The sequence below is a fragment of the Triturus cristatus genome, chromosome 3_2, assembly GCF_964204655.1.
Source record: "Triturus cristatus chromosome 3_2, aTriCri1.1, whole genome shotgun sequence".
In the NCBI taxonomy this organism is placed as follows: Eukaryota; Metazoa; Chordata; class Amphibia; order Caudata; family Salamandridae; genus Triturus; species Triturus cristatus.
In genome coordinates this window covers 1192386653-1192411105 of record NC_140584.1, presented here as the reverse complement: position 1 = coordinate 1192411105, position 24453 = coordinate 1192386653, and the positions used below count along the sequence as shown (strand labels likewise).

Sequence of the window (24453 nt, the reverse complement as noted above, 5' to 3'; positions counted from 1 at the left end):
GCGTTAGATGATCTAGGAGTACGGTGAGGTACATAGCGCGCAAACCTGGGCAGGAGGTAGAGAGGACCCGAGGAATGGAAGATTCTGAAGGTGATTATCAGGATCTTGAACAGGATTCTTTTCTGAATAGGTAGCCAGTGTAATGCTTCCAAAGCAGCCAATGATCTCCTGGGCCACTTTAGTACTCGGCGGGCAGCTGTGTGTTGTACCATCTGGAGTTTGTGCAGGAGCAACTTGTTGGCGCCCGCATAGAGGTTGTTGCAGTAGTCCTATCTAGGTTTAATTAGGGCCACTGTGACTGCTCGTCTTGCTGAACTGGGGAGTAAGCCCAAAAAACATTTTAAGTGATTTTATCATGTGAAAGCAGGTCCCAGCTACTGCTAATGATTGCTGGTGGAAGTTGCGTCAAATTTGTGTCCTAAATTTCTGGCTACCTTTACTGTATTAGGGTGAGGTGGGATGTCAGATAGCCACCATAGACTGGGGTAGAAGGTGTTCCCTTTCCCCACAGGCATAATTTCTGTCTTTTCTGAATTGCATTTTAGGTGGTTGGCTTTCATCCAGTGAAAAACCACGTTGAGACATTGACAGAGGTTTAATTCCGCCAGTGTGGTATTTTTGTCTAGAACCAAGACTAGCTGCGTGCAATCCGCATATCAGATGGTCTCGATGTTAAAGGACGATATCAGATTAATCAATGGGGCCATATAGGCATTAAAGAGCACTGGGCTAAGGATGGACCCTTGTGGAACCCCAGAAAGCAGGGGTTTTCCTGCAGAGTGATATTGGCTAAGGGTGATGACTTGTCTGCGGTTTTACAGAAACGATTTGAGCCAGGGCAAGATGAGAGATACCGTAGGATTCAAAACGGTCCAGGCGGATGGCATGTGAGACCATATTGAATGCGGCCAATAGGTCTACTAAGACCAGTACAGCATTCTTTCCTTGATCAAGGGTGGCTTTAAGAGATTCAGCAGTGTTCTGTAGAGTGCTGAGGCCTGAAACCTGATTGGTTAGGGTGTAAGATATTTGCTCCTTCCATGAAGGTCATACATTGGGAATTAATTAGTTTTTCAGTGATTTTGCTTAGACATGGGAGTAGGGAGATGGGTCGAAGGTTGGTAAGGGTGGTCGGATCGGCGAGTTGTTTCTTTTGGAGTGGTTTGACTGCTGCCGGCTTCCATTCATTGGGATCTTTGGCTAATAACAGGGAGGCATTTATTCTCTTATTTATGACTGGATTGACAGTGTCTATCACTACATGTAAAATTGAGGGGGGAGAAGTGTGCATCTGAAGAAGGAAGATTGCTGCACAGTGGGAAAAAGTACAACATTGAGCTGAACTGTGGCCTGAGTAATTACCAGTGACTTATGGCATTCTAAGAGAGATGCCTCAAGTGCTACCGGTGCTCCGAGAGGTCGCTCGAGCTCACTATGACATGGGAATCAAACTATATTTCACTGGAAGGCCCAACAAGGCTGAAATGGGTCTGGGGTTGCGTGTGCTCCTGTCTGCAGGGGTACGGGCCTGGACCATGACCAGGGCCGATTTGAATATGGCTGATCCCTTAACTCCAGCTTTAAAGTCACTCCATTGACTACTAGTCAAGCAGAGGACAAAATTCAAAGCCTTTACCAGGGTACACAAAGGCTTGCTTGGCATAACTTTGATTACCTTTCACAACTTTCCACACCTTACCACTCACCAAGAGGCCTTAATCTGACCTCTCAACACTGTCTCGACCACTTATAACCATCTTCCGCTTTCTCATCTGAGACGAACATCAGATTGCTCCGCAAACAACCCATTTAGTTTTGGATAACTTTTCATTGAGCTTTTCGTCTCAACCCTTCTCTCCCCGTGTATCTCAAGTACAGTGCGTTATGATATGAGATGAGAGAGTGGTAAATCTGATGACTGGGCCTACATGTGTGAATGTTGTTGTTGTCTTGTCTCCAACACTCTTCCGTTCAACAAGCAAAATGTTGTATTGATGCAGACAATTATTGCTGTTCTTTTATCCTGTGAAGCACGTGTCTCCAGGCACTTTAAACAAACACTACCTACGTTTATTTTCACAATCAATGTGTGACCCTTTACTCATTTACAGACAAAGGAAGTGAGGGGCTGTAAAGTACAGATGCAATCCACTATGGGCACCCATGATGGATGCAACTGATTTGCAACCTAGTGATTAATGTCGGGATGAAAGTGTGGCCAGAATGGCTCTGGAGAGCATGCACCCCTGCCCTATGTTGTTCTCCCCAGTAAGTCACTGTGGGTCATTTATTTCTTCCCCATTGAGTTCACAATCCTGCGAGCACCCTGGCGAGTCTATTTATTTAATGGATTGAGATACCCCAGAGCGTGGCTATAAGGTCGAAGGGAGACGCAAGGTGCCCCCCTTTAAGAGAGTGATTAGTGTCCTCTCTGCTTCGGCGTCGTGAGACTGGGAGTGGTGACAATGTGAATTACAATACACCTCAGACAGCACCAAGGCAGCGACATGTGAAGGCCGCTCTACCGCACAATCGGGAGCACAATTCTGGGAAAAGAGAAGGGGAACTCTACATACAAGAAAGCAGAACTGCAAACAAAAAAGAGAAAAATGGCTACATCCTTTTTAGGTCTGGGCTGGCGTGGCTGCGCACATGCGCAGCTCGCTCGGTGAGATTTAATGATTTTGAGTAACTTCTGTAAAGGGCTTTAAGCCCCGCCCCTCTTTTCCATTGGCTGGCATCACCGTTTATGCTAAACGGTGGCCAGCCATTGGAAAATAGCTTTTTATGATGTGTACTTTTGGCTTTTTCAGACAGCCCACTTGGACGGGCTCGCCTGCTTTCCTCCCGTCGCTAAAGGTTTCTTATCTTTATGGGGCCATGTGTTTCAAACACATGGCCCCATAAAGACAAGCTCCAGCGCGTTCCTCTTTCGTTTTCGGAGCGCTTGCGTTTTTTCGGAGCGCTTGTTATTTAAGGCTTTGTTGCTGATGGACGAATCGGAAACAAACGAAGGAGCCGGGATCCACAGAGCACTAAAAAGCTATGGGCACGGGAACCTGGCGCTTGGTGAGAATCCAGCATGGATGACACGTGAGCTGGGGCCACGTATGAAAGGGTAGGGCATGAAGGATTGCAGTCTAGCAGTGGTGCCAGTATAGTAGAGACACCAAGGTAGAAGGTGTGACAGAATAGGTGGGTGGTTAACGTTCCCAATGTCCGGGATGGATTCAAGGGGCGCCTTTCTACTAAGTCGCAAGGCGCGCGGGTGCACTCTGGACTCGTATTAGGTTGCAGTGCACGGAGGATGGCATTCTAAAGGGGCTGCCAGTATTCCATGCCCACCAGTTCACAGAGGCTACTAGGCCTGTGCCAGAGAGAAGAATGGTGCCAGGACAGAAGCGGCAGTGTTCGGAAGGGGGTGCACGAGGGGTAACCCTGTACAGAAGGGATGAGTGCCAGCGTGTGACACAAGTGTTCTATGGGGGGGCACTGCGCGTGCAGGACGCCATTACCAGTGCGTGAGAGTATCTCGTGTAGAAAGGTGTCAGTATGCGAGGCCCCGAGTATGCTGCTGCCCTCGGCCCCTGCAGGGGGCCACCTCAGAGGGCGGCCACCCTTAGTTTCATTTGGGCTCCTCCCCCACCCCCCCACTTTCCTGCGGGTCTCCAGGAGGAGGCCCCTTACAGGGTGTGCCGGACACGTCATGTCCGGCGCGCCGGGGGTTGGGGAGGGGTATTTAGGCTTCCTCCCCTCCATTTTGGACCCTCTTTGCTGCCCTTCATGCCGTTCGTCACGTCGTGGTCGTATGTCGCCCCAGCGCCTACCGTGGACCCTCCTTGCTGCCTTCACACCGTTCTCCACGTCGTGTGTCCCCCCAGCGCTTACCGTGGATCCTCCTTGCTGCCCTTCACGCCGTGCTTCACGTCGTGCTCGTGTGTCGCCGCAGCGCCTTGTGGTTTCGGTAAGTGCCGAGAATCCTCTCCCCCCCCCCCCCATGCCTGATCAGCCCCGTCTGGTGCAACATGGCGGGGAGGCCCAGCATAGGCTGCTTTGCTTCCGGGGGGGAAAGGGTTGCGGTCGTTCCGAGGCCGCGCCGTGACCAGGTCACTCTATATCTCACCCTTTTAATATAGCGGGGGGATCGAGCACGATTTGTCAATGTATTTCCTTTTGGGCAGCATAGGTTCTTAAAGGCGGGTAGCAGTTGTGGTCGGCGGCGAGAGCCGCTTTCGCGGGCACTAAGAGGCAATGAGAGGAATTGTAGCCAGGTTCGAGCCTAGCTTAAGGGCTAAAGAGACGGACCTTGTATCAGGGGAACCAGTTTCGAGTCTAGCTGGACGCTCTAACATCCTTTGATTGTGGGCACATCTTTTAATCTCTCCGTGTCTAAGAAATTGTGGCAGCACTGCCTGGTATATCTCTGCATGCCAATGAAGTCCATTTGAATGTAATTTCCAGTAAAGCGCTCCAAAACCTTCGCGTCGAGTTCACGCTATATAAATATGCACACAGGTTAAAATAGCGACGTATAATGTGATTTTGTTTTGAACCGCCACTGCGGGGGAGAGTCCGGGGCCCACGCCTCTGGGTGCATGCCTAGACCCACGCAGTCGAGTAGCGGCTAGCGGGGAGGTATTGCGAAGGGGTGCGCGAGCGTGCGCAAATTGGCTCCTTCAATACCGCAGCAGCCCCGGCACAAATTGTGGCCCCCCCCCCACCCACCTTCCCCACTCCCGCTTGGATTATAGATCTGGGGCATGACATCGCATACTGGGCTCGCGGTCGCGGAGTCTCGGTAATGTCAATACGGTGCTCATGTATAGCGCTCCAATACCTTCGGGTCGGCGCGCGCTATATAATATGCAAGAAAAGTCTTGTTTATTTGGTTCAAGTAAAGTCTAACGATTGGCGCGTCTGGGTTGACCGGGGGCGGGGGGGCGGCCTCCGCACCAACTTTCGGGGACATGCCTGCCCCCCCCTCCTCCCCTTGCGGCGGCGGATGCTGTGTAAATCAATTAATTTCGCAGTGCCTGACAAAATGAAAATGTATAATCATGCAGTAACTACCAGGAGCTATAGCTCAATGGTAAGTCTTGTGCCTGTGGTTGCAAAGGATCTCACAGGGCAAGGTTTCAAGTCCCGCAAACGCAGTCAAAGTGTCACAAGGTGGCAAGATTATTAATTCTTATTTTGATCCCCAGGTAGTAACTGGCGCCATGTAAAAGCACTCGGATACCCGCTCGGGTCGAGTGCAAGCGTTTCATTGTCCGCTTTTAGGGGGGCCTGTGGGGGCTATGGGGATGGTTGCTTATTCACCCAGTATGTGTTTGTGAGCTCACTCGTGCAGGCCACGCTACCTCCGGTAATTTGCCCGGGGGCATAATGTGGAATTAACGATGCTGGTTTTCTTTTACAGGAGGTATGCAGGCCACGTGGGGGCGGGAGTCTGTTCGACAACGGACTCAGCGGGTGCCCGCAAAGACTAAATCTACACCCATAGCTACCGACCATCCTCCCCACCCACCCCCCCACAAATGATTGTTGTACTATCGCTAAAACAAGCAGTGCTTGGGAAGTCTCTTAATGTATGTCTTGTCTCCCGGGCCAGGTCCACTCCAGACGTTCAGCGCCATTATCGCAGGATTTCACTTCGCACAAGTACACAGCAGGTATTGGGGCACAGCTGATCGCCGTAGGCACAAGCTTTAAGGTATTTCAATGCCCGGTGGCATGGGGGATGGTACAGCGACGTAAGGGTGAAAAAATGAAAAAGGTTTCAAAAGCGTCACTCTGGCCTAATGGTTAAGGTAACCTCTTACACTGACGATTAGGTGTGCAACCCTTGGTCTTTCAATGTTGTTGGGCACTCAGTCTACAATGTAGACAATGGTATTTCCTTCAGTAAGGTTGGAAAAATATTGTGCTTAGGATAAGACAGGGCCTGGCATGGATCTTCCGGTTAGGAAGGAACGCGGAACAGGTGCATATTGTGGCGTCGCACCTGGGAGCAGTTGGCCTGATTGTTGGCTGCCAGTCCCAGTGGGTGCCTTGTACCAGTCCAACCTGTCCCTTATGGTTATAAGCAGCAGTCAACCTTTATCTGTAAATACCATTAGGGCACTATGGAGAGCAGTATTGTTGGCTAAGTCTGGAAGGAAGGTCGAGCAGCTGGTTGTAACAGTCTATAAAGAGCAATTGGGGGTGGCGGGCTGGAACCGCCGCTACGTACATGTTCTTTTCATCATACAGTAATAGCCCCCACCCCCGCCTAGGAAGTCCTGCGGGGATCGCCTCAGGGAGGTTATCGAGGGTGATTTAATGATTGTAATTTTTATCACCAAGTTTTCACCGTCAGTTCGCACACTACAACCAGGAGGACTGTCAGGAGGCCACTCTAACGTCTGAATCAGTAAGTTTTAAGCAGGACTCGTTAGTACCGGGGGAGGCAGGGCAGGTGTGGTACCAAGCAGCAGAATTGGTTGAAGTAAAGCAAGTGTACACCCCTCGCTTACACCCCCCCTCTTCCGTTTTCTCGATGATCGCCAAGCCCTCCCCCCCCCCCCCCCCCCATGTTCACATCGCCTCCAGGTAATGTCGGCAAACCGGATAAGCACTTACCTGTTGTTTTATTTACAGCATAGAGAAGCCAACCCCCCCCCCCACTCGCCGGCAGACACAGACATCGCACCCCTCCCTAACAAGGGCAACCGTTAACGGACGTACGGAAGCGACAGTGGATGTGTCGACAGGCTAGGGTGAGCCAGGTGACAAAGATCAAAGTAAGTAAGGGCAAAAGGTGAGGGGGGGACGCGGATACACAGAGCGGTTATGGGGGAAAGTTTTCAACCCGCAGGTCGGCACCAAGGCCCTGGGAGGTCAGATACTCATGATCCTTTATCTCTGCAGGACCCGAGTAGAGTTTCGGCACTACGAAGCAGAGGCATGGATAGCCAGGGATCCCCTCCCTCCTGTTTTCCCAAACAACCACAGTGGAAGAGTCGCAGCCCAGCACGTCGCAGGAAGCTATATGGGCAGACTTTTGGGAAATGGCAAAGACCAGAGGAGTCTCCTGGGCTAAAGAGATGCTTGACGCCCGAAAACAAGGAGATTCTGGTATAGTTGAGGATGTACCTGCGGCGGGTTCTGCTGGGCAAGCTGAGGCAGCGCCCGGGAGGTCGAAGCGTACACGCCGGCCCAGTAAACAAGGATTTCCTGGCAGAGCCTCCATCCCAGAGAGTTAGGGTGATTGCCCCCACACGGGCAGAAGTGCCAGCAGTCATCCCGGCCGGCCCGCCACCGCTGATCCCAGTCAGCGACACGAACTCTGATAAATTCGGTAAGATGATGGACTCTATGTTGAGCATCTTGGACGACTTTAAATCACGTTTGGTGAATACAGTACAGACACCCACTCCAGTGACCGATGTGACGCGGGGGGAAAGTACATCATCTATTGTGCGAGTGTGGGGCGAAGTTCCTGGACACGCAGGTGTTCAGGAAGGACCCGGCTCAGCAGCCGCCGCAGCGACAGCAGTGTCACAGCAAGGTTACACTGCGCAAACAGCAATAGAGCGCAACAATAGGGAGACCCCAGCAGCGAGCGACAATGCTACCACGAGCGCGCCAACAACAGCTACACCCGTATCACAGCTACCAGCAGTCCCTCCCTTCCCCATCCCCAGCCTGACAGACAAAGCGGCCCCGCCAGCGGGTAAAACCTTAGACGCTCCCAAGCCCGCAGTGCCGTCAGCATCAGACAAGGTAGGCACAGGGGCAGCGGTGCCGTTAGTCACAGTAGCACCACTGAAATCGGGACGCTGCTCCCTGGCTGGGAAGTACCGCAGGCAGCTAAGGAAGGGATATGGAGAAGGGAATTTGTGGACATCTTTACCCTTCTGATGCACGGGGTAGAGGGTCAGGATACTAGGAAAATGGGGGGAAAAAAGAGGATAAAAAGGTGAAATTTCAGTCTTGGCCAGAAAAGACAATTAAGAACTGGGGTGATGCCTTCGCTGTTTTGGCAGCAGTGGTTTCTGAGAAATTCCCAGAACAGGCGCTCGCAATGTGGCAGTATTCTCGCGTAATACATGATGAGGTAGAAAAAACAGGGGGGATCGGGTGGTATAACTACGATCGTGAATTCCGCAAGAGGATGGCGATGTGTCCAGACCTGAGCTGGGACCAGAAAGAAATTCCACTCTGGGTGGAACACATGGGGAAATTTACGGCAGACATCAAGGGGGCATCAAAGAATCAGAAGGGGCAGGTAAATTACAAGGGCCAGAAGCAATTGGCGAAGCGTCCCTTCAAACAGTCCTTTCGTGGAGGCCGGGGTGTAAACAGTCAGGGAAGGGGGGCAAGCGATTTAACTCAAACTCTTGCAGGTTGTACAACGCAGGGGCTTGCTCTTGGGGTAAGGCCTGCAAGTTTGCCCACATTTGCAGCAAGTGTGGCGACGGTCATATGGCATTGTCCTGCAACAACCAGCCAGCTGCCAGTGTGCCACCCAAGTAGCAAGGCAGACAGAGCGGCACCCTTCCTTCCCACCTTTCTGCCCCCTATCCCTCCCAAAGCCGATTCCCCAGCCACCCCTACAGCGCCTGACCTCACTGATGGTAAGTTTTCCGCAGTAAAGGGACCCTCACCAATTTGCATTGACACCCTCATCCCCTTGCTCAGGGCGTACCCCAACGAAAAGGACAGCAAGATTTTGGCTGAGGGTTTCATAGATGGATTCAGGATTCCAAACCAGGGGCCCCTAGTTGTCAGGGACGCAGAAAACCTGAGGTCAGCCAGGGAACTTCCGCATGTGGTGCATGAAAAAATCATGAAGGAGTGGGCTTTGGGGAGGGTGGCAGGGCCATTTCTTTCCCCCCCACTTGATAATGTCTTGGTGTCTCCCCTGGGGGTGGTCCCCAAAAAACAACCCGGGTCCTTCTGCCTCATACATCACTTATCTTACCCAGAAGGCAACTAAGTGAATCACTGGCTTGAGGAAGGAAAATGTTCTGTGTCGTACTGTTCCTTTGACATGGTGGTAGACATGGTAAGAAGAGCAGGGAGGGGTGCATGGCTGGCGAAGGCTGACAGAGTCAGCCTTCCGCCTGCTCACAGTGCACCCTGATAGTCCCCATCTGCTGGGCTTTAAGTGGCAGAGCAAATTTTACTTTGACAAATGCATGCCGATGGGTTGCGCAGTTTCCTGCGCTTACTTTGAAGCGTTTAGCAGTTTTGTACAGTGGGCACTTATTTGGTCATACAACACAAGGGGAGTCACGCATTATCTGGATGATTTCCTCTTCATAGGGAAAGCAGGGACCCAGGACTGCAGCGTAGCACTTCATCATTTTCAGGAACTGTCAGGGCGCCTAAGGGTTCCTCTGGCCCCGGGAAAAACAGAGGGTCCGGCTCAGGTCCTCACTTTCCTGGGGTCGAGATGGACACGGTCAAGGGCGTGTCCAGGCTCCCTGCCGATAAGGTGCAGGCGTTGCAGTGTGGAAATATGGATTTTTATGATCAGTTATGTCCCCTATCTTGGACCCCAACGGTTTCATGTATAAGTCACAAGTACATGTATGTTCCCTCCAGTTCCAGTTATGAAGACGCAAACACATGTGCGTCCACCGTCAACATGTCCTCTTTCAGATCCGCCATGAATGGGCCGGATATTCTATTCCTAAGTATGAAAGGCCACCGGCTTTATATGGTTCATTTATCCCATTTTACAGTCCAGGCGAGTAGGCCCTGATTCTGCCATTAAGCCTTTTCCTGCCTTCTGCCTCTGAAAGCTCCAGTCTGAGCTCGCATCTGTGACCATGAACTTTGTCCTACTCCCTGCGCGGCTAACGGTGCCTGACTCGGCCTGTCTGCCTGCCAAAAACTGTATTTCACCTTCAAGATTATCTGCTCTGCTCCGCTCCTCATCCAATGCATTCCTGTCTAGTAGCTTAAGTAAACATTCTTCCAGCTACCGAGCAAAGGGCCCGGCTTCTCTGTCTTTATGCAAGTAATTCATAGCCCTGTTACTATGGAAGATTTCTGCCCCTGCATCTAGTGTAGACACTTAGACGCTTGTACACGCACTAACAGTCAGTATAGTCAGTATAGAATAAGATTCTACCCTAAGAGACCTCTCTTTTTGGATAACACAGTTCTTTAAACATAGGATGTTAGATATGATTTGGGATTAGGTTGACTTGACCCCCAGACTTTTGTCTCCACATGTAGAGCTAAATGTCAAGTCCCCTTCACCCTCTAGTTGCACGTCAATCACACGTCATGCTGCCGCGCGCGCATCTCTGCCAAGTATTTTTGCTGACATTGCGAAATTCTTTCATGGAACCACCCATTTGTGACATCATACCTAATGACGTTCTTTAGTTACGCCTAGTTACACCCATTTTAGTTACGCATGTATGTCTTTATCTCTGTTATCAACTGTTACGCCTCCTGCATCTGTTTCACTGTAATGCCTCTTCTATAAAAATGATTACCTGTCAATAAAGTATGGTCCTTCACTTCCTGAACCTTCGTGGTGATGGAATATGGAGTCCACAATTCGAATTGTGTTATTGGAATAAAGCCCGTTCCGAACCTCTAATACCACGGATTCTGCCTCTTATTTTACTGAGCTATTCTTATTAATTTTCCGCATCAAATTAAGTACCGGTAATTAAATTATTTACCACATATATGGCGCCCGAATAGGGACACTTTCTCATCTCACGCGCCGGAGGTGCGTTGCAGGCCCGGTCTCCTGCCACAGCTGGACGGACAACAACGCGTACCCACAGGATTTCCTGTATCTCCCTCCTGCCGAGCGGGGGTAACTGAGGCTGCGATCAACACCCAGACGAGGCGGTGAGAAGTGCAAAGTATCCCGACCAGAGCCTAGCTGAGAGAGCAAGATCCGAGGTATACAGAGGCCCACCAGGTTCCGAAGTTTCGAGTCGAGTCCAGTCCGGTCCAAGTCCAGTTCAGTTCAGTTCCGAGGCCTTCCGTTCCGAGCTACCCGGTGAGTACAATTGCCGGGGAGGCGTTCTGACGTGCACATAGGTTGTGCCGGTCAAGACGGGTTTGGGTACACAAATCCGGTCTGCACTGTTTCAGCAGTGTATCTGTACTGTTTAGCAGTATATCTAGTATGTATAGTATATAATTCAGAATTACCTAGTTAGTGCCGAGTATTATGCTTAGTGACTAGTTCCCTAAATGGCCATCATTGTTGTTCATTAAATGTTAAATGTTAAATGTTTTAAATACGTTCTGCATATTGTGGTGTGAATGACTGTTCATTATTGTGTTTTGTTGTATTAAACGTGTTCAAAATTAGGTATCAGATCAGTTCTCAATATGCCGCTCTTTTCGAAATTAAGACAGATCAAAACTAGAAAAGGGGTACTCGAAGAAGCTGTTCCCATTCCTCCTAGGGACACTCCAGGGTACTTCATGTATCATAAACATGGCCTAGACGCCATATTATTTCTTGATTTATGGGTAGACTACACCAAGGAATTACCAGAAAGTCAGAGGTGGCCTGCAGCTGGGACCTGGGACCTGGGATGCAGATTGCATCATGAAAGTAGAGGAAGAATTATGGAAAAAGAAAGCTAGACAATCACAGAAAGATGCCATTGAATTATGGCGTAAAGAATCATATAGACGTACAGAAAAAGCACTCAGACAGGAAGAGAAAAGTAAGGAGAATTCAAATAAAGTCCGAGAAAATCTATTAATTGAATAAAGTACCCGAGCGAAATCAGAACAAGTAGACAGACAAAGAAATGCCCTTATGAATGGTATGTATCCTCTTCTGGCCGAAGGGTTACCTAAGGCTACTCCGGAGATACCCAAAGACTTGCCACCTCCATTGTTTCCGATAAAAGCACATCCCAAACGGCATCCCAGAACCGCAGAAGATGTTTTCCTTTCCTCTTATTTAGATGACGCAGCTCCCGAGTATGCTAATACTGCACCACATAGACCGCCTGCCGAGGGGGTTCAATGCCAAGACCCTCCGTCTGTACCTCCGCAACAACAAACTCCGACACAAGTTCCGGCAAGCACATCTGTTTCTACAGCTGTACCCACACCTATGGTTGCTATATCACGTTCAACGAATCCTTTCACATCCAGCACCCCAGGCGGTGCTACAGGAGGTACAACAAACATTTTTTCCACGCCACCCAGAGTAAATAAACTTTCCTTTCAAGAATTAGCCCACCAACGTACGCCCAAACTAGTAACTCCCGACATGCTTAAGGAACTTCTAGTAGATTGTAGATATGATCCTGTGCCCGGCAAAGAGGACGAAATGCTGCTGGCATCATTACGTATCCGACGAGCTGCAATATATTTAGGGAGGCTACCAGGAATGACTACACATTTAGAAAATATATATCACTTTGTCCAGTCAGGGCGAGATTCTGAGAGTATTAATAGAGCCATGGAGTACCAGAAAGTGGAGATACAGGGGGAACTGTTACGTTTCCTCATAAATTGTGTGATCAGAAATCAAGACCGACCAGGGGTAAATCCGGAAGAAATGCGAATTCTTACCACATGGAGTCGGAATATATCAGAGGGGAGACATGATAAACTATTAAGTATAGTAGCTATGTGCCGAAAGATCCGCAAAGAAGTAGAACGAATACACGAAGAAAGATTAGCGGTAGACCAGCCTGAACAAAACGAGGAGGAGGAAGAATTAGAACTGCCCACAGGACAGTTAGAAACCATGGCCTATGTAGGTAGAGGAAGATCTTGTAATAATACTAGATGCTTTACTGATCCGATACGTCCGATACGTCCAGATAATAACAGAAATTTCCAAACCCCTATAATAAATATAAGGTCCCCCGAACATTCATTCCAAGCCGCTGACAAATTACTCCGAGAACGAAGGGGTTATCATATACTCGATTCTATGGACGAACAAGAATTAGCCAGGTCAGCCGTTCACTGGGTTGACAGTCCCGGAAAATATAGTGATGATACACTAGCGCACACGTTTTTGAACCTCACCCCAGATGAACAGCGTTTAGCTGGTATCTACATGATTCAACAACTCCTTATATTATATAAAAGCCAACACTCCGATCCTGGTCCCTTACCTGATATATTGACTGAATTACTCACGAATAAATGGGGAGGTTCAGGTACTGAGTTAATTAGAGAAATACTAGAATCCAGAAAGCAGTACATTCTTTTTGTATGCCCCGAACATGTCTCACTACCCATCAAGGAAAGAACGACGTATTATATGGATAGACAGAATCCCTTACGCGAAGTGCACCCGATAAAAGGTGATGACAATCAGTTTAAACGTGTGTTTGTATACACACCCATATCTAAAATGGAACTATTAGAAATGAAGAAAGTGGTACCCAGTCATGACAAAGACCCAGCGGGTTTCCACCGTGAAATTAAAGACATGTTGCTCATGGGAGAGTATACCTATCCCGACATTATGAAAATATTAAAGGTATTAATGCCTGCGGGCATTTACGAAAAACTCAAGGAAAAGGATTGGGAGGTGGGAGACCAAAAGATAGATTGGACAGCATTAGAAAACGAAGAAACAGCTCGAGGTCCAGGTCTAGGGCTTGGGGAAAAGACCAAAATACTACCAGGTTTATTAGTACAGGTACTGCCACGTTTATTAACTACGAAAAAGGAAGACTGGGGTACAATCTCAGCCTGTAAACAAAAGCAAGATGAAGATACTAGTGATTTCTATGCCCGATTCGAAAAATGTTTTGGTATAAATAGTGGAATAAAAGCAAGTAGCGAATCATATCCACATCTGTTTGTGACAAAATTAGTTGAAAATGCCTTGCCCCAAGTTAAGAATAGAGTATTGAAATTCGAGAGTACCTGGCAAGGTAACACTCCGTCACAAATGTTACAAATGCTACAGTTAAACGGAAAGGGTATACAGTTCCTCTATTGGTAAAGGAGAGTGTGGAGCACACTCTCCTTGGAATTAGACTAAGTGGGGGGTAATGTTCGGTAAGCCTGAAGGGTATAGGACTGTGTGGGGTGGGGGAACCCACATTGGTGGAACTAAAACCCTCACACACCCAGCAAGCTAGGTGTCATGCTTCATCATCTGGGTTTTGCTCCTCGTCGGGTCGGCGCTGCAATTCCCGACGGGCACCCAGGGATGGGGCTCTTTGGCGGAGATCTTTTGTTCCTTGCCGAGGGTGAGTGCAAGTGAGGGCCAGGAAGGTGTAGATGTTTGTGAGTGTGGTTAAAAAGGGGTTGGTTAGTCTGGATAAATGATTTTATTCGGTCAGTAAACCACCCTGTTAAAAATGAAATGAGAGGCGGTAGTCTTGACTAAATGGGTCAGGGACTACTCTACTCTGCTCCGGTGGTCAACATGTTTCATGCCTACAAGGTCAGGGGGTTAATGTCTTCTTTGCAGGCGGGTGTCCCTTGACTGTATACACTTGTCACTGGTGCAAATTTGTGGCTTGATGCAGTCCTCTGTAGATAGATCCCCTGCAAGGTTATCGTATGTTTTATTTGTTATATTCCTAGCCCAGCAAGGATAAACGAATCCCCAGCACTCGTATTAATCAAAGTTTCAATACAGTTATGACGTGTAAGTCCACATACTAGTGATATCTTAAGAACAATTGAAGGGTTGGCACCTAATGGGGAGATCAGCCTCCTCGTCACACTAGACGTGGAGGCACTCTACACTAATATCCCACAACAAGCCACCCTAACTGTGATCGAAGAGGTCCTACGTAAGGAAGAATGGACATCACCCACTCCGGTGTCTTTTATCATGGACCTAGCATCCTTGGCATTAACTGAGAACTTTTTCGAATTCAGGAATGAACTGTTCCATCAATGCCAAGGGACTTCTATGGGCAGTACTTTTGCCCCTAGCTTAGCTTGCCTTTATATGGCAGCCTTCGAGGAGGAAATCATTCAGAGCCCAACCAACCCCTTTAATGAGAATCTGATTTTGTGGAGGCGATTCATTGACGACATCCTTATCCTTTGGAAGGGTTCTATGAGCAGATGTGAAGAGTTCTGCCAATGGATTAATATCCAGAATCCTTACCTGAGATTTACCAACCACATCTCCCCCTCACACATTGCCTTCCTGGACCTAGATATCAGACTGGAGTCAGGAGTCTTAACCACTAGTCTCTAAAAGAAACCAACGGACAGAAACAGCCTGTTGTTGTATAGCAGTCACCACCCCAAAGCACTGAGGGACAACCTTCCGTTTGGCCAGTTTCTCCGATTAAGGAGAAATTGTAGTTCTGTGTTGGACTACAAGAAAGAGGCAGATACCCTGGCCAATAATTTACAAGAGAGAGGGTACCCCCCCGCTACTATTAACAACGCCATGAAACGGGCAAGGAATAACCCTAGAGAGGTTTTACTAGAGACTAGGACCCGTGAACAAACCGAAATCTTGACTTGTGTGACTTCTTTTACCCCATCTTCCAACAACATAAAAAAAGTCATTAAGAAACACTGGGGGATTCTGGCGGCTGGGGATCTAACTCTACCACAACCAAGGTTTGCCTTTAAGAGAACGCAAAACCTTAAAGATATTCTGATCCATACTAGACCCAAAAAAACAGCGCAGAACACCCAGGCGACCCTTTGGGGCCTTCCACCAGTCACAGGACATTTCCCGTGTGGCAGTTGCACATCTTGTTATCAGACGATGACCGTAAAGGAATTGGTCTTATCTGATAATTTGACCTGGAAATTGGGACGTCACACAAATTGTAATACAAAGAATTGCATCTATCTATTACAATGCCCTTGCGCTTTGTATTACATAGGGATGACGACACGATCAATTAAGACACGCATCACAGAGCACAAAAGTAATATCAGATGCTCTAAGGAGACCACAAAATTGTATTGTCATTTCAAAAATCTCCACCACACAGCAGACTCCTTGAGATGGGTTGTTCTTGAATCACATCCAGGCATGCCACCACAATCTTTGTTCAGACTGGAACAAAGATGGGTCCACAAACTGGCTTCGGATACACGGGGTCTTAATGATGACATACCATGGGGTTCTTTAACTCATTGAAACCTAGATGATACCTACATTTCATTCCAGTCCCTACTAACAAGTTTGACCTAAGCAAGGGAGGAACATCATCGCATAAGACTGATAGCGATAGGGCATATCCCTAGACTCTTATGATACCTATATTTCATCCTACCAGCGAGTAATACCCCAGAAAGGGAGGGGCACCATCTCCTAATTAGTGACAGTAACTGGGCAATTCTGGCAACCCTTACTATACTTCTCTGGCATACACCGCCTTGTCGGAGTCACCTCACATATTTTTCCAAGCGCGTTTCTCCCATGACATTAATACACTAGTCGTGAGTTTTACATCGGAGAACGACGGCCTTCAGCGCCTTGCTACTTTTCATGAATATCACATCACGCATCTTCCCATCCCAATATGGCGCCTATAATCATCCTCTATGACGAGACTGCCGTCGGCAGCATCATGTCAGTCCCTAATACACCTACCATTACTTACAGATCTGGCGTTATTGGCTCTAGATGACAAGTGGTAACATTAACCCGCCACACCTCCTACATCACTTTGTTATAAGACATATGCTCATATATGTGTCTGAGTCTCATCCATACGACCATACATACGAGCATGACTATTCAATATTGTTGAGAAGGATATATTAGATGATTATATTTTGTCAGCACTTTGTAATCATTAAAGGACCCCTTGACCCCATCATGCCCTATACACTATCCACTACGTAGTGACATACCCCTCTCCAAGATGGCACCCATGTTTACCTTGGAAACTAGACTGCCTGTTTATTCTTTCCGGCGGTGTCCGGTGACCAATCAGTACCGTCCTAGCCTCACAGGATTTACTCTTAACTGAGCAGCGGGAATCAGACTTCACTTCCCGGTTTCGGCGGAGCGGGGTAGGTCTACAAACCACCCTTGGGCGACAAAACTTAGGCAATCTCGCATCCCCAAGAGGCTCGCCAAGTACCGACTGGAGTGGCACTTTCTAATACGTTAGGTGAGCATTACCGCACTTAACGTAAGATTCTGAGCGTTTTTAATTTTTAATTTTATATTTTAGATTTGATCACCTGACACGTACCTGCACCATGCATCCACCTGTGCATGATCACCAGTATGTAACGCAAATTGTTTGTCTAGTGAAGATGCATAGGAGGAGTCTCTGGCTCCTTTTCTTATTTTTAATGTATAATTTTGACTAAGTGTGCGTCTTAATGTACGCTGGTGCCTGTTTTGTTTCCTTTTTCCCTTTTCTATAGGCCGGTCCAGCATGTAAGAGTCTAGTTTTTCCGACACTTACTTAGGGTAGTTTTATACATCACTGTAAATAATTAGCATCACACCCTCACAATTTTGTAGATAGTTGTAATCACTGGTCCTGATGAATTGCCGCTGGATCCCCCTGACCTTGTAGGCATGAAACATGTTGACCACCGGAGCAGAGTAGAGTAGTCCCTGACCCATTTAGTCAAGACTACCGCCTCTCATTTCATTTTTAACAGGGTGGTTTACTGACCGAATAAAATCATTTATCCAGACTAACCAACCCCTTTTTAACCACACTCACAAACATCTACACCTTCCTGGCCCTCACTTGCACTCACCCTCGGCAAGGAACAAAAGATCTCCGCCAAAGAGCCCCATCCCTGGGTGCCCGTCGGGAATTGCAGCGCCGACCCGACGAGGAGCAAAACCCAGATGATGAAGCATGACACCTAGCTTGCTGGGTGTGTGAGGGTTTTAGTTCCACCAATGTGGGTTCCCCCACCCCACACAGTCCTATACCCTTCAGGCTTACCGAACATTACCCCCCACTTAGTCTAATTCCAAGGAGAGTGTGCTCCACACTCTCCTTTACCAATAGAGGAACTGTATACCCTTTCCGTTTAACTATTTCAGGGCTTGTATACTGGACCTCATTAAATATAGCCCATCTGTCTTCAACATTTTATTCGTCCTTCATTTGATTGCGATCCCTTGCGCGGTTGGAAAACCGTAGGATAAGACTGAGGTTACCTACAGTGTCAATCCACACTGGTAGGCCCACCCCACAACCAACTAACCCCCCACGTTGGGTTAGTGGCCATTGCTTCCCGTCTTCCACACAATGGAGGGAGAACTAGGGATTAGCTATGGCGAGGATGCAGTCTCAGACATCCTCAGAACACCATCACTCCTAGGAGTAGAAGGTGCAACAGCAAACGTGTCACACTCAGATGACTGGTCTAACCTGGTATCCCTCAAAAAAGAATGGCTCAGAATAACAATGCATGGTGCTGTTATGACTGAGTATTTGAGGGCGAACATTGCCCCCAATGGACTGATCGTGAACATTTTTCCCCGTTTATTTCTGGAGGATCCCCCATTCAAGAAAGATTGGTCTTCAGTCTCTTGGAAATGTACTCGTGACCTCCTAGTTCTTATAATTAACACTGCAAAAAGACTCGCTGATGCCTTGTTACTACGGATACAAACTGCTGAGTCCAATATGAAATCTGCAGTGCCTAACAGCACATACAAAACGAAGTTAGCTGAAATCAACTCAGAAATAACGGAAAATAGGGAGTATCTTCTTAAACAGAAGATTACTAAACTGCAGAAGGACATCTCTAGGTTTGATAAGGAAAAAATCTTCCCCTACCTTAAACCAGACTTCACACCTAACAGGAACAATTATTCGAGCGATGAAGAATCTAGCAACAATAGCAGGAGGGGCTCCAACAACAGTAACTCAAGCTCTGGTAGCTGGGATTTCTCAAACCAGAGGAGAAAGAACAACCGTTCCTTCTATAATCAAGGGGCACCGATATTCCCTGGTCCACCACCACAAACTCAATTTTGGCAATACCCCACGTTTCCCCCGTGTCCTCCCCAATTCTACCCAGGAACCAATCCCCAACCTTTTTTAGGCAGAGGCTGGGGCAGAGGAAGAGGGCGAAGGCGAGGAACACAACATGTTCAGTGGCAAGATCAAGCTCAGCCACCAATGGAAACCCGGAGCCAACGCAGGGGCAGAAGGACCTAGTGATCAACCTCTCTGAAAGATCACTCGATAACATTGAATTACGAGTGATGCGCAAAGGATTAGGCTTTGTACCAACTCCTAAAGTTGATAAATTCAGGGAAGCTTGCGAATTGCACAGTTTCTTCAGAAAGATCCGCCTCAAAGCCTTTTTTCACAACAAATCTAATGACGATACTGAATATACAGACTCTGGGCTGCACAATCCCTCAACCTTTACTCCCAACGCTGGCATGGTCCCCCCAGAAGTCCTAACCTTTGAAAAAGCAATACTTAAGGATTTAGCCATGACACGAGATAGGTCTAACACCTTCTATAATCTCTCAAAGGAGGAAATGAATGCAGCCAGGGCCCTGGCAGATGACCCCTCGATCACCATCAAACAAGCAGATAAGGGTGGGGCTACAGTCATCCAGTCCACCCTTGACTATGAGAGAGAATGTCGGAGACAACTAAGTGATCGGAAATACTACACTCCGATCATTTTAGACCCTACTCCTAGGCTTAAGGACACCATCAACAGCCTCACGCTTGAGGCTGAGACAAATGGATGGATCTCTAAGAAAGAGGCTGACTTCCTCAACACACTGAATCCCGTAACACCATATTTCTACACCTTGCCTAAAGTCCATAAGGGAACCTTTCCCACCCCAGGTAGGCCCATTGTGTCCGGAATTGGCTCGGTCCTGGAGCCTCTATCCAGATTTGTGGATCACTACCTGCAACCCCTGGTCCAAAGGATACCATCTTATATCAAAGATACTAGTGATATCTTAAGAACAATTGAAGGGTTGGCACCTAATGGGGATATCAGCCTCCTCGTCACACTAGACGTGGAGGCACTCTACACTAATATCCCACAACAAGCCACCCTAACTGTGATCGAAGAGGTCCTACGTAAGGAAGAATGGACATCACCCACTCCGGTGTCTTTTATCATGGACCTAGCATCCTTGGCATTAACTGAGAACTTTTTCGAATTCAGGAATGAACTGTTCCATCAATGCCAAGGGACTTCTATGGGCAGTACTTTTGCCCCTAGCTTAGCTTGCCTTTATATGGCAGCCTTCGAGGAGGAAATCATTCAGAGCCCAACCAACCCCTTTAATGAGAATCTGATTTTGTGGAGGCGATTCATTGACGACATCCTTATCCTTTGGAAGGGTTCTATGAGCAGATGTGAAGAGTTCTGCCAATGGATTAATATCCAGAATCCTTACCTGAGATTTACCAACCACATCTCCCCCTCACACATTGCCTTCCTGGACCTAGATATCAGACTGGAGTCAGGAGTCTTAACCACTAGTCTCTACAAGAAACCAACGGACAGAAACAGCCTGTTGTTGTATAGCAGTCACCACCCCAAAGCACTGAGGGACAACCTTCCGTTTGGCCAGTTTCTCCGATTAAGGAGAAATTGTAGTTCTGTGTTGGACTACAAGAAAGAGGCAGATACCCTGGCCAATAATTTACAAGAGAGAGGGTACCCCCCCGCTACTATTAACAACGCCATGAAACGGGCAAGGAATAACCCTAGAGAGGTTTTACTAGAGACTAGGACCCGTGAACAAACCGAAATCTTGACTTGTGTGACTTCTTTTACCCCATCTTCCAACAACATAAAAAAAGTCATTAAGAAACACTGGGGGATTCTGGCGGCTGGGGATCTAACTCTACCACAACCAAGGTTTGCCTTTAAGAGAACGCAAAACCTTAAAGATATTCTGATCCATACTAGACCCAAAAAAACAGCGCAGAACACCCAGGCGACCCTTTGGGGCCTTCCACCAGTCACAGGACATTTCCCGTGTGGCAGTTGCACATCTTGTTATCAGACGATGACCGTAAAGGAATTGGTCTTATCTGATAATTTGACCTGGAAATTGGGACGTCACACAAATTGTAATACAAAGAATTGCATCTATCTATTACAATGCCCTTGCGCTTTGTATTACATAGGGATGACGACACGATCAATTAAGACACGCATCACAGAGCACAAAAGTAATATCAGATGCTCTAAGGAGACCACAAAATTGTATTGTCATTTCAAAAATCTCCACCACACAGCAGACTCCTTGAGATGGGTTGTTCTTGAATCACATCCAGGCATGCCACCACAATCTTTGTTCAGACTGGAACAAAGATGGGTCCACAAACTGGCTTCGGATACACGGGGTCTTAATGATGACATACCATGGGGTTCTTTAACTCATTGAAACCTAGATGATACCTACATTTCATTCCAGTCCCTACTAACAAGTTTGACCTAAGCAAGGGAGGAACATCATCGCATAAGACTGATAGCGATAGGGCATATCCCTAGACTCTTATGATACCTATATTTCATCCTACCAGCGAGTAATACCCCAGAAAGGGAGGGGCACCATCTCCTAATTAGTGACAGTAACTGGGCAATTCTGGCAACCCTTACTATACTTCTCTGGCATACACCGCCTTGTCGGAGTCACCTCACATATTTTTCCAATCGCGTTTCTCCCATGACATTAATACACTAGTCGTGAGTTTTACATCGGAGAACGACGGCCTTCAGCGCCTTGCTACTTTTCATGAATATCACATCACGCATCTTCCCATCCCAATATGGCGCCTATAATCATCCTCTATGACGAGACTGCCGTCGGCAGCATCATGTCAGTCCCTAATACACCTACCATTACTTACAGATCTGGCGTTATTGGCTCTAGATGACAAGTGGTAACATTAACCCGCCACACCTCCTACATCACTTTGTTATAAGACATATGCTCATATATGTGTCTGAGTCTCATCCATACGACCATACATACGAGCATGACTATTCAATATTGTTGAGAAGGATATATTAGATGATTATATTTTGTCAGCACTTTGTAATCATTAAAGGACCCCTTGACCCCATCATGCCCTATACACTATCCACTACGTAGTGACATACCCCTCTCCAAGATGGCACCCATGTTTACCTTGGAAACTAGACTGCCTGTTTATTCTTTCCGGCGGTGTCCGGTGACCAATCAGTACCGTCCTAGCCTCACAGGATTTACTCTTAACTGAGCAGCGGGAATCAGACTTCACTTCCCGGTTTCGGCGGAGCGGGGTAGGTCTACAAACCACCCTTGGGCGACAAAACTTAGGCAATCTCGCATCCCCAAGAGGCTCGCCAAGTACCGACTGGAGTGGCACTTTCTAATACGTTAGGTGAGCATTACCGCACTTAACGTAAGATTCTGAGCGTTTTTAATTTTTAATTTTATATTTTAGATTTGATCACCTGACACGTACCTGCACCATGCATCCACCTGTGCATGATCACCAGTATGTAACGCAAATTGTTTGTCTAGTGAAGATGCATAGGAGGAGTCTCTGGCTCCTTTTCTTATTTTTAATGTATAATTTTGACTAAGTGTGCGTCTTAATGTACGCTGGTGCCTGTTTTGTTTCCTTTTTCCCTTTTCTATAGGCCGGTCCAGCATGTAAGAGTCTAGTTTTTCCGACACTTACTTAGGGTAGTTTTATACATCACTGTAAATAATTAGCATCACACCCTCACAATTTTGTAGATAGTTGTAATCACTGGTCCTGATGAATTGCCGCTGGATCCCCCTGACCTTGTAGGCATGAAACATGTTGACCACCGGAGCAGAGTAGAGTAGTCCCTGACCCATTTAGTCAAGACTACCGCCTCTCATTTCATTTTTAACAGGGTGGTTTACTGACCGAAAAAAATCATTTATCCAGACTAACCAACCCCTTTTTAACCACACTCACAAACATCTACACCTTCCTGGCCCTCACTTGCACTCACCCTCGGCAAGGAACAAAAGATCTCCGCCAAAGAGCCCCATCCCTGGGTGCCCGTCGGGAATTGCAGCGCCGACCCGACGAGGAGCAAAACCCAGATGATGAAGCATGACACCTAGCTTGCTGGGTGTGTGAGGGTTTTAGTTCCACCAATGTGGGTTCCCCCACCCCACACAGTCCTATACCCTTCAGGCTTACCGAACATTACCCCCCACTTAGTCTAATTCCAAGGAGAGTGTGCTCCACACTCTCCTTTACCAATAGAGGAACTGTATACCCTTTCCGTTTAACTATTTCAGGGCTTGTATACTGGACCTCATTAAATATAGCCCATCTGTCTTCAACATTTTATTCGTCCTTCATTTGATTGCGACAAATGCTACAGTACCATCACAATAGAATTAGAGAGGAACAAGAACATGAACAAAGACGCATGAAAGACACGAAAATGAAAATGCTAGTTTCCCAGACAGTTCCAGCTGACGGTCATAAAAAGGGTATGACACAGTCCAGTGTTTCAGCAGGTCCTGTAAAAGGGACATGCAACTATTGTAAACAGCCAGGTCATTATGTACACGATTGTCCAGTTTTAAAACATAATATCGCCATAGGTAATACAAAAGAAAGACCACGGCCACTTAGACAGGATCAGAACCAACAAGGAGCCCCGCAGCATGCACAGTCCATGCCAGCTCCGCAACAGTCTATGCCAGCTCCACCACCGCAGCCTATTGCTGCCACACAAACAACCACACAACAGATGTACCAGACCGCACAGTATGACTATCCTGATTATCAACGATACTCATGAAACAGCCTAGAGAGGGAAGTTGGCTTACCCCTTATCGAGGTCCCTGTAGATCAAGAAGGACCTTATGTACACAGTGAACTATTAGGCCAAGATAGAAAAATTTTACTTGATACAGGGGCAAGCCGAACAACCATAAAACGTAGTGAAGTTCCAGGGGCACCCCTCTCAGGCTCACAGAATATTTCCCTTGGTTTTTCAGGAAAACCTATCATTAACGAAGTATCACAGCCTCTTCCACTTACGATTGGTCCCTTGACACGAACTACAGATTTATTGCTTACTAAATCATGTCCAGAAAACCTGTTAGGTATAAAAACATTGAAAGCTCTAGGAGCTATAATATGTTGTTCTCCGGAAGGAGTAAGATTGTTTTTACGTGATTTCAAAGGGCACTATGTGTCCCGAGACATGGATCACCGACTGCAGACTTTACCCACACATTTATGGGCACAAGGCCCTACAGATGTTGGTTGCATGAACATTACACCATATCGAGTCACACTAAAGACAGGAGTGGTACTACCACGAATGCGACAATACAAGTTACCCCCAGATGCTGTAGTGGCTTTACTGCAAATCATTGACGAGCTTATTACCCAAGGAGTGGTTGTGGAAACCGACTCCAATGTATGTAATTCCCCGATAATTCCGATTCTTAAACGAACTGATCCAAAAGCCCCGCCAGTATATCGATTGGTTATTGATCTGCGCGAATTAAATAAATGTATTGTACCACAATACCCCGTAGTC

General features: G+C 47.5%; 1 protein-coding gene across 1 annotated transcript in view; it reads right to left on the bottom strand.

Moving 5' to 3' along the window:
* The window catches only part of LOC146859417 (rac GTPase-activating protein 1-like), a 404586-nt gene that overhangs the window by 43442 nt on the left and 336691 nt on the right, over nucleotides 1-24453 (bottom strand). The window lies entirely within an intron of this gene.